Below are 10,945 nucleotides of genomic sequence, written 5' to 3' on the forward strand. Positions count from 1 at the left end.
CTAAGTGTTTCCCATTTTCTTTTCCCATATAATTTATGAAATTGTGGGCATCTATCATCTCCCAGAAGTTGTTCTACTCTAGCCTCACTCAGAAGGCACGTAAAATATATGGTTTTATAGTCATGTCCTGTTCTTCTTTTCTAATTCTTCTGGATTCATTTAGAGATGAAATCACCGAACTTAAAGCAATAGTCAAGATGTGGAAATATAACATGTCCACAAAGTGCTGTAATAATACTTTTGTTTTGCTCTCAACCCCTTTCCTAAGTTTAATTAAATCCTCTTTGCACTGTTGTGTTGTTTTTCCAGGAAACACAACAAATGTTTCAAAGTATTCTCCTGTGGCACTGCGATTCTGTCCCTTAGATCTCTCTTAGCAGTCTGCTTTGGCATCCAGCATCCAAGTCCTCATCATCACCACAGCATCTGCACTTCTGGTGAAGAAAAGCCATTGAACATAATTTTGCTTCCCAATTGTAGTATCTTCCCCTGTAGTGACCGCCTCCACGTCTCATGAGTTGGTTTCACTGTATGAGTTGATAGGAATATCACCGTAATTGCATATGGCACTGTTACCAACCCATCTATTTCCCTAATGTCATGTGATGGCTGTCACCCAGAGAGTGCCCACCCAGAGCTTCTGATGACACACACAGCCAGGCTGCCAGTGACATCTCTTAGGATGATTCCTCTTACATACAGGAAATTATTACTCACTAAGAATCCTAAATATTGATATTTTAAACAATAAGAAATCCCACTCTAAGTTTATACCTAAAAAATTATATCCCTAAAAGTTTAATGTGTTTGAACTGCTAATTCATAATAAGGATAGTGGGTTTCAGCTATCACCTGAATCACAAATTATTTCCATGTCATACAGATGAGATCATCATATTTCTGGCACCATTACTTTTCCTAAAGAGTTTGACTTGCAAATACTGCTGCAAGCTGCGAGCTACAAACATGTGAGAAATAAGAAACACACCACATCATTCTGTACTCATTTTACCCCTCCTATATTGGTTTGTATTTTTATTGCACCCTTTGCCATTCAATTATTTTAAAAACAAACAAAAGAACAACATTCTATCAGAAGACAGAATCATTATACAATAATACCAATTTAAAAATCATTTTGCCTTGAATCAGTTTATTTGGAAAAAAATACTGCATAATATAAAATAGTGTTTTACATTGAACATTGAAAAATATATGTGGAAGCAGAATTTACCTCCCTAGCATCTGTGAGGTTTACCTTAACTTCCTAGTCACAAAGTTCTACCACCTTCAGTGTTCTTCCTCCTTAGCTCGGTGAAATATTTAATCTCTTTTCTGCTCTTCTTTGGTTCTTCCCATTCAGAATATGCCATACATTGAGAACACGATCCAATTTCTTCACACGGTCAAAAGGAAGGGACCAATCCAGGTTCTCTTAGGGCACCTCAGTGCCCCAGGCTAGAAGAAATGGCATGTGCTGTTTCTTATGCCTTACAACACAACAATGGCTACCACCAATTGATTTTTAGAGGGGTTAGTAGTATTAAATGCATTCCAGAAATACCTGCAGTCTCAAGCCCTTGAGAAGGAAAGTGTCTGCTGTCCAGTTGTGATTTTGATTACATCTGATCACAGAACAGAGACACTTTGGAGCTTGTAAAAAGAAAAAAAAAAAACAAAAACTGGCAAGCTTTAGATCAAAAGATAAGAATTCTGGTATCTTCAAGATTAGCTGGCAAATTAAGCAAAGGTTTTAAGCACTAAAATGTTGGATATAGGCATCTGTATTCCACCTAAAGTGCCTAGAAGTCCTTTCTTGGGTCTGGCTCCAAATTTCTTTAATTATATGAATGGGAAGGAAGAAAATCAAAACATCAGATGCAAATGTGTCTGGAAATAGAGTTAATCCATCACATTCACATTATGTCATGCTGAAACAATATAAGAAACCTTCTCTTACTTTGAAGAAATCCCAGCTGCAATATTTTAGCTCTACTTTGCAGGCTTTTATCACAGTTTTAATGAAGTATAGTTGGTTTTGAAGTAAAAGTCTGTCGGTTTTCATTAAAAGAATTCGATTCTTGTCTTGCAGCGCCTGGTCAGCTTTAAAATAGGACTTAGTTCTCATTATCCTCTGAACAATATATTTTACAGAAATTAATTGTAGTGATACATTTTAACCTGATGTCACGACAGGCTCATTATCAAGAGCAGTATGCTAGCAGGCAAAGATGGATTATCTAAAAAGCAGACTCCTGGGAAGGAAGTTTAAAAGATTAGGCTGTCTCCTGGGTAAAGGGTCTTTTCACCAAAGTCAAGAGCCTTTGGAAGTGCTCTGCATTCACTTTTTAATAGAAAAGACAACTTTCAGTTCTACAGAAGAGGCCATAAATACCAGAAGTGTAGCATTATTTATTGGTAGGAGGTAAGCAAACATCTAAACAGAAAGCAACTCAGAAAGTAACTGCCTGCCTTCTGTGGCCCCAGCAGCCTAGCAAGCACCATGCTCTCAGAGTGGGAAGTGGTCAATATTTCCCTTGAAATTTTCCCATTTTGAGAAGATACGTGGAACATATTAGGAGAAGATAAAGAGAAAATAATTACAGCTTGCTGGCCCTGCCTAGAGCTCTACCACCTCCAGATGTCAACCAACTGAATTCCTCACCATTCAATTTGCACCAAATCCCATCCCCGCTACATATGCCAATTGTGTTGTTGGCTATTGCATCCTGCTTCCTGCCTTTGGCGCTTTTTGGCAGAGCTCTTGCATGGGACTTCTCCTGCAATGGAGAGGATCCCCCGAGGATTCTGCCCCATCCCTCAAGAAGGAGAATGCCCACCCACCCTGTGCCCATCTGCCAAAGTGGTAGAGAGCGCCAACAAAAGACTTGAAAAGGTCGTTCCTTAGAGACAAAATCTACACTCCCCACTGTCACCAGTGTCTGTGCACCGATACCCAAGCTTTGTACAGGTCCACCACCCTCAGCCAACCTTCCTCTGAAAACTCATAATCAGATTGAAGGCTGTGAATGGGGTTATTCATGGCTGGTGAGGGAAAAACTTGATACCGCACAATACTGTGCAGCCAGCCCTGCAGTCTCCAGTAGCAGTGCTTCTCTAGAGGGAAATAGGGAGATACTTAAATAGGAAAATGTGGTATTTGCTTTAAACAATCTTAACTGAGGAAGAATTACTGATGCAGCCTAGTGGCTTGACTAAAGTGGAAATGAAACAGGCTTGAGAAAAATCTGTCTCAGGCAGTTTTTCAGAGAGAGACAAGAACATGTCAATATTTTTGCAATCTCTCCAGCACTGTGAACCACTAGGAACCAGAAGACTGTTCTTATAAAGATGAAACTATGAAACTGCAGGGAAATCTAAGAATTAAATGTTAACAACACAGAGATTGTAAAATTAAACAAAAATTAAAGCCTTGAAGGAGAAAAAAAAACAAACAAGAGAAACTATTTAAAACTTATTAAAGTATTGTTGAATATGTATAGTTTTCATAGGTTTAAAAAAAAAATTAAAAAGCAGGCCACAGGAGAAGAAAGAGACTTTTCAGGAAGAATCTGGAGAATCCAAAATGTGTTACAAGAGAGAGACATGAAATGCCTTCTCTACAGAAGATTTCTATAACAGAGGAAATTCCCAGCAGGAGACCACCTCTATGATTAAAACCAGAAAAAACAGTATCAACAAATTCCACTAGTTGCCAAATGTTTTTCATTACTTCCGCAGTGGAGGCTTCTGCCTTGAACTACAAAAAATGCTTTGACAAATAGCTTCCAAAAACTCAGCTTGAGGAAGCTACAAAGTTGTTTCATTTATAAGCAGAGACTACAAATTACTGGCAAAAAAATGCGGCTTCCCAGCTGCAAGACAAAACACCCCAAAATAGAGCACTCAATTAGGTGGGATTTTTGAAGGAGTGGTTGCTGCCTAGCAAAAATGAGGGAGCTGATTAACATAATATATCAGGCAGAGCACACTGAAGAGCCAGCTGCAGATTTTGTAACAGAAAGACGCAACAAATTTGAAAGGCTCTCACTCTTTGAGATTATAAACCATTGAAATATTTTATTGATGGTGGTGGTTAAACCTCTCTACAAGCTCAATGAACATTAGTGACTTCTGTAGAAAATATTTTATCAGCAATCAAAGCAGAGATTTCTCAATTTTCTGTCTCCCATTTCTCCTTCTCTTTTCTTTTGCCTTTCCCTGTATACACATAAAGTGGAAAAAAGAATAAAAAATCTGGATATATAGGTAAATGTCCAATCATGCATATAAATACCTTGTATTAAATTTGAAGAACACTGCTCAAAAATAAACAGTTTTATGGAGATTTAGATTTTCTGAATGGATAATTTTCCATTGGAATTTGTAATCAAACCTTGATTTAAAATGAAAATGCATTAGGGTGAATTTTGAACAGTAACTTTTAGCTTCTTTCAGAAAGAGTAATAAAAAGAACTAAAATTCTCACAGATATTGAAATAAAATTACAAAGAACATAACTCCTTGTGTTGTATTGTTAATATACTCAGTTACCTTTTCATATGATGAAGTTCATTTAAATAGAGTGACTGGAGATCCACTATCTTTTCTAAAACTTAACCACAAACTATCTGTGAATTTAGGCAAAAAATATCTTGAATAGAGTGACAAAATGTGGAATATTTATTCTATATGAATATGCAAGGAGAATTTCTATGTTCATGCTTTGAATTTTCTCCAATTTTGCTTCCAGGCACCAATTTTGCAACCTTTCAGCAGAAATTTTGAGAATACAAAATAAATAAAGAAATAACAAACCAAATTCTATAAATAAAGCATGACTTTCTCAAGATACTACTTTTTAAATCAGACTTTCATTGAAGGGATGTCTGTAGAGAGTGCATAGGAACAAGAATATGGTTTATTCTGTGACCTTGAGAGAATTATCCCTGGCTTTCTTTGTTACACTTCAACTCTGAAATACTTAAGAGCACGTCCCTGAAATGCCTCTTTTCTACAACTCAATCACAATTACTCCCCACTTGCCTGCAAATGCTACAGCCAGTATCTCTGCCAGATACACAGAGAAGTGTTGCAAAGACTTGTTGCCAGTTAGGAGGATACAAAAGGAAATTTGCTCATTAGGGTCAGGGTTGATGCTACACAAAGATAATGGGTAGGATACCAAACTGCAGCAGAAAGTCCATCAAAGAAATTGCCATCTATTGTTTTGTTTTGGATCTGGAACAAGTGATGTAACTTCCACCATAGGAGAAATGAAGATATTTAAGAGCAAACATATCCAATTATTCAGATGGTAGAAAAAAGAGCAGCCAAACCAGAGACTACTGCTAAGGAACAAGTGAGAAAATGAGATCTAGTCAAAACCACTTTTCCTCTGACCAAAAATTATTTAGAGGAAATTCTGTGTAGATAAAGAGAAAATTGTGGCTTTGGAAGGAGACAAGTTGTAAGTAACATTAGCTTTCCAAGCAAAAAGATTGAGGGAAATGCCACTAATAATTCAGAGGCTTGCTATTCACCAGTACAATAACCAATTGATATTTTTACCAAATAACTGTTAAAACAACTGGACAGAATTCTATTTTAAGCTTGCTTTTATTATTAGTGAAGACATCCATGAAAGAATTTGGTCACAGTAACCTGTGAATTGAATGGTCTGAAGCTGATGCCATTTAAATGGAACGGAAGAACAAACAAGAAGCACGGGCTGCAACTCAGTAAACTGGGGCATAAGCAGAGGTTTAAGTAATAAACTGGGGCATTAGCAGAGGTTGAAATAAAACATTCTGGAGCTCAGGGCAGGGTGCAAAACCTACCTAAGAAATTGAGAAAGTCAATTTAAGCAAAACTAACTGCTGCAGTTAGAGCAGTGAAAGAGTAACCTAAATCAAAGCTGCCATGGATGTTTACACTACACTATTATTAATGCAAGAGTTGCAATACTCATAAATAGTGAAAGCTCCAGGCTCAGAAGGACAAACTTTAAGGAAGTGAGGGGACTAGTGAAGTCAGCCAGGCAAAACAGCTCACCTCTATCTTCAGGAAGGCGGGAGTGTCATTAAGTCAAATGTGCCAATCTTATTGGGAATTTATATACTAAGGCAGAGATTTGTAGGAAAAGTCTGAAAAACATTACTGAAGATAAGGAAATCGCAAAAAAAATCCCCAACAGTCAGCCAAGAAACAAACATTTTGCTGGTCAGGAGGTGTAAGAATAAATTCAATATATTCAATATTCAAAGGAAATTAAAACAATGCCATTTAGTAATAAAATTGAAAAGCAGGGAAAGAGAAAATTAGGCTGATTATACATGAAGGGAGAGTTATTAAAGGACACATATATACATTCCTAAAATTAAGCAAGGATAGGTCAGAAAAAAGATATGGAACTTGTCTTGGAAGTCAATGTCCACATCTGAAGGGCTCAGTCATCTCTTTAACTGAATTTCAAAAGGAGAGGCACAGAAAATTCCAGATCTGATACCAAATATTAGAAATAAATTTATTCAGTTGAATGCTACTAATTAACCAGAAAATCATGCATGTGATAAATGTATGTAAAGGGAAGGAGAAAAAGGAGTGGTTGGGACCATGACAGGCCCATTAGACTGATCCAAACAAAATGCAAAGCTGTAAAAAGAGTTTCGAAGGGGAAAACAGTAAAAACTGAAGGTGCAATGAAAATGGAATGGAATATAACATGAGCTTGATCAATAGTTAAATACTAACAAAATCTTATCTTCCTTTTCCAAGACAGCCATCTCTAGCCAAAGGTAATGCAGCACACCTACACTGATCAGAGGTCAGTAAAGCATTTGATTCAAAAAAATCAAATGAGAAATGGCTAGTGGTGCTAGAGAAAATGTTTTTTTTAAATGAAACTAGTACTCTTGATAATGATGTGTAGAAATGTCATGTATGCCATAGTTATCACCCTGGCAAGAACTAAGGAAAGACTGAGAGTTTCCTTTCTCTGCCCAATAATAATAAGAATTTCATTGATATTGTTTAATGTTTTCAATATGCTTACCAATTCTGGGGCAATATTTTCTCCATTAGATGAGAAAGACACTGAGAAAATGGAAGATCAGCTCATAATTCATGGAAAAGTAGAAAATTATTTCAAAAGCAAAGCTCAGCCAGAAATTTCACCATCTTGCTACCTGACTTCCCAGACAGAAAATGGTTCTCTTTAGTGAGGCAGTATTTGTTGCTGTTTGCATGTTGTATATGACCACATAAGACACAAGAGGAGAAATCAGACTATTGTGCCAATTATAACAAAGGTACTGTTTATTTGGCTTCTCCTTCCTCTTCCCATTGTTACCAGAATGCTATTGAGGAAGCTAGAATTTACTGCCAGTTGCTCCAGCTGTTTATTTTCTGTCAAACACTTCGGAGGAAATATTTAGCCTTTGTTAACACACTTGTTTGATTCCCCACCCAGATGTACCTGATGGCATGGCCTGGCAAAGGTGGTTAACACTGCCCAGGATCTCTCCAGCTGAGGAAGCTGGCTCTTTGCCCTGCCTTTTAGCTCACCTGGGACTACCAGTCAATGAGAGGAGCTCAGGGTAACTTGAGCTGTCATCCATAGTTGGCAGAACACAGACCTGTCTCTCATTGAGCTCCCTTTCTAAATGTCAGTTATTTTTTTACCATTTTGGAGGACTAATGAAGTGAACTATGAGAAAACCCTCCTAGGGACTGGCAAAATGTCTCACTCACTCTTGTATATGTCTCTGTTGGACTTAACTTCTATGTGAGAGCCACACATAATGACAGTCCACCAGTCTGGGCACCTTAACAGATTACCAGGCAGAGGACTTGATGTGCATCTAGCTGCCATGGAGCAGCATATCCCTTCCACAGAGCTTTATGACATCACATGACTCACTGACATTTTTAATATGGAAAATGAGCTAGGATTTTTTTCCTAAGAGAGAAGAAAATAGCCATTCTGCAAAGAAAATAATGTATAAATGCTTTGCTAGGTTTTACTTAGAGTTTAGGCTTTGTTGTACTATGGGTCTTACCAAGTACATACTTTTACAGTTACACATATGTTACAATAGCATTCACAAGGGGGCCATGCACACTGACATTGAGATAATGCAGCCATTGCTGGCATGAATAAACTAAGTAAAAGAAATTGCAGATACTAACAAAAATGTCCTTTTTTCCCCCTCAAAGAAAATGAGAACATAAAATAATACTGGGATAACCTGGAAGCAGAACATCTCTAATATAGGAAAATACTCCTGAAAGCCAGCTTCCCATGCAAGCTAACCCTAAATTCAGAAAAAAAACCCCAAAAGCAGGGGAATTTAAATTAAAACCAGTGTAAGATAGAAGGCCTCTGGGATATATTGTCAAAGTGACTCATGAGGTTTAAAGTCAATAGAAGTTGACGAGTGAGACCGAAATTCTGTGTAGTACTTTAAAAATATACCCTAAGGTACTAAGCAAAGAAATCAAGAGCTAATCCCTGCATACAAATACCATGCTGCAAACATTACTTCTGCTTTTTTAAAGAAAAGGTCACAAGGATTAGATTTTTCTGCCTGTCCTGGAGGGCAGAAAATATTTGGAAAGAAGCCTGCCCTGCAGAGAGAGGCAGCCCAAATCTAATGGTTTAAGTGAAGTTTTGGTGGTGTCCAGCTCTCCTTTTATTCCTCTTCACTTCAGATTATATTAACCATGACCAGGGATATGGTTATCTGTAAAGCACATGCACACCTGCTGTGTATGCACTTTCAACCTCTCAATACTTGTACAAATCTAAGATGGCTTTTTCTTCTCACTTCTCCTTTTCCTTATTATCTTAAAGCAGGGACATGTAATAAAATGATCTGTGGCAGAAATCTTTCTGAAATCAGGACACTTGATTGTTAAACATATGCAAAAAATTATTTTGTTTACAACTGATTTTTTAAAGTATTTAGGTTTTGGATTGTGGTACAATCAGGGAACCAAATTAAATTTCAAGTAATAAAAACCCCAGAATGCATGCAAGTATCTAACAAAACCTATTGAATTGTTTGTTCTTCTGAGTCATGCTGCAGTTGGGAATGAGGCAGAGACAGAAAGATGACCTTTCTATTTACTGAAGTAAGTGCTGCTGGTGCTTAATGGAATTTGTATCCTTTTAGTAACCATTTTACTTTAGTATCATTTTCTATGCTTAATTTCTCACACTTTTTATTTAACATGCATAGCAGTACAAAAATGGGACACTTCCTTGTGGACAGCTTCACCTGCCTCAGTTCAAGTTTCTCATCTGGACTGGGAGGACGCTGATTTTTGGCACAGGAATGGCTCTCTGGGCTGGGCTCAGCCCAGGCTGAGATCCCCCGTGCGATAGCTGAGCCCAGCCCTGAACAATGGCTGGCTGCCTCTGCTGGGTGGGACACACCAGTGGGCTCCCTCTTCCCTGCTGAGATCCTGACTTGTTTCCCTCCAAGAATGTACTGTGTGTTTATAGAGCAATTGTTGCAGTGGATAAATAAATAACCACATGCTGTAGAGACTTTTGGGCAAAAACAGCATAAATGGTCACTTCCTCATTTACTTCCTATGAGCATGGCCATGTTATCCTCATCATAAGGACTACAGGCAATAATAAACTCAGGAAATAAAATCAGGAAAACTTCATTTATCTTCCTAAAATTCAGGATCATGTCTTTAAACTTTGCCTGGTTATTTTAGCTGCAAATTATTGCTTAAGGAATTGTTCCAGCATGAAGAATCTCTAGTAGGCTGCTGCAGTGATAGTCTGGTTTTGAAAAGCAACATTTGAATGACAAAGCCAACCAAATTACAGCAGGACAGTGCTCCTCTAACAGCAGCATTTCAATCTCTCTACCTGCAAAGGCACTTCTTGAACTGGACAGGCACTGCGAGGTTTTCCAAAGGAGTATTTCTAGCAGTGCCTTAGGATAATGTTTTCTCATAAAGGAAAAGTTTCAGTTATTGTCTTTGTCCAAACTCCACTCAGATGAGCTGCAGATGAAGCTCTATTAAGAAAATGTCCTTGATTTAGGTTTATAAGACTGTGGCATTAAATTTACAAAGGAGCTTCTCTGACATCTACACTGGCATAAAAGCCATTAGGAGTGGCAAATTAGTTAAGAGTAAAGCAGTATGCAGTTCTGCCCCAGCTCCTGTTGGATGTACCAGCACATGGACACCCAGCCTCTCTGCTCTGTCATACCCCAGGGGTCCCGGGCACAGGTGCTGCCTTCACTGAGGGAATGGCTCCTGCCTAATACTTTGAACACAGTCCATCCACTTGGTCCCTCTGGAGAGCCACCGACAGCTGGAGTGGGCACTCGTGCAGCATCAAGCGCTTTCACCGGAGTCATGAGGAGCAGCCATGGGAATAAGCACGTGCCAGCCAGAGTGGAGCTGTGCAGCTCAGCTCCCAGGGGATGGGCTAATTGAGGACTAGCAGGTGGCAAGCGACACCAAGCAGGAGTTGCTACAGTTAATGGAGTCCAAGCAGGTTTTAATAAGCAAGTACTCTTAAGACCGTTTTTATGCATGGCTCTCTTGCGGGCATGAGTTTGTTTTACCCACGAGCAATGCTAAGTGATGCAAAAGAAATTCTACGTAATGCCTCCAAAAACAGGTAAGTTAAAGCATTTTTCTACTACTAATCCAATTCACAAAATACCGTTCCTCCCAGAAATAAAAGGTGTCTGTACATTGATTTGACCATATACATTGCTCTTACTTCAACCTCAGTGAAGCTGATCTGCTCTCCCTGACAAGCCTAATCTCACTGGAACATGTGTAGCAAACACAGTAAGGAGAATCAGAGGTTGTTACCTGGACAGTAAAAGATCTGCCCAGGCTGACAGACCAATGCCATGGAGTTCAGGCCTGGATGTGAACCCTGCAAAGCTCTGGGGCAGCAGGT

At 38.5% G+C, this 10,945-nt stretch overlaps 1 long non-coding RNA gene across 1 annotated transcript; it reads right to left on the reverse strand.

Moving 5' to 3' along the window:
• Window positions 1–235: 235 nt before the first annotated feature.
• LOC137475566 (uncharacterized) lies at window positions 236–8,120 on the reverse strand. Its single transcript, XR_010999955.1, has 2 exons — window positions 7,753–8,120; window positions 236–434 (listed from the first exon to the last, which is right to left on the reverse strand). It is a non-coding gene; the product is annotated as an uncharacterized lncRNA (long non-coding RNA).
• Between the last annotated feature and the right edge of the window lie 2,825 nt (window positions 8,121–10,945).

Source organism: Anomalospiza imberbis, chromosome 6 (genome assembly GCF_031753505.1).
Source record: "Anomalospiza imberbis isolate Cuckoo-Finch-1a 21T00152 chromosome 6, ASM3175350v1, whole genome shotgun sequence".
In the NCBI taxonomy this organism is placed as follows: Eukaryota; Metazoa; Chordata; class Aves; order Passeriformes; family Viduidae; genus Anomalospiza; species Anomalospiza imberbis.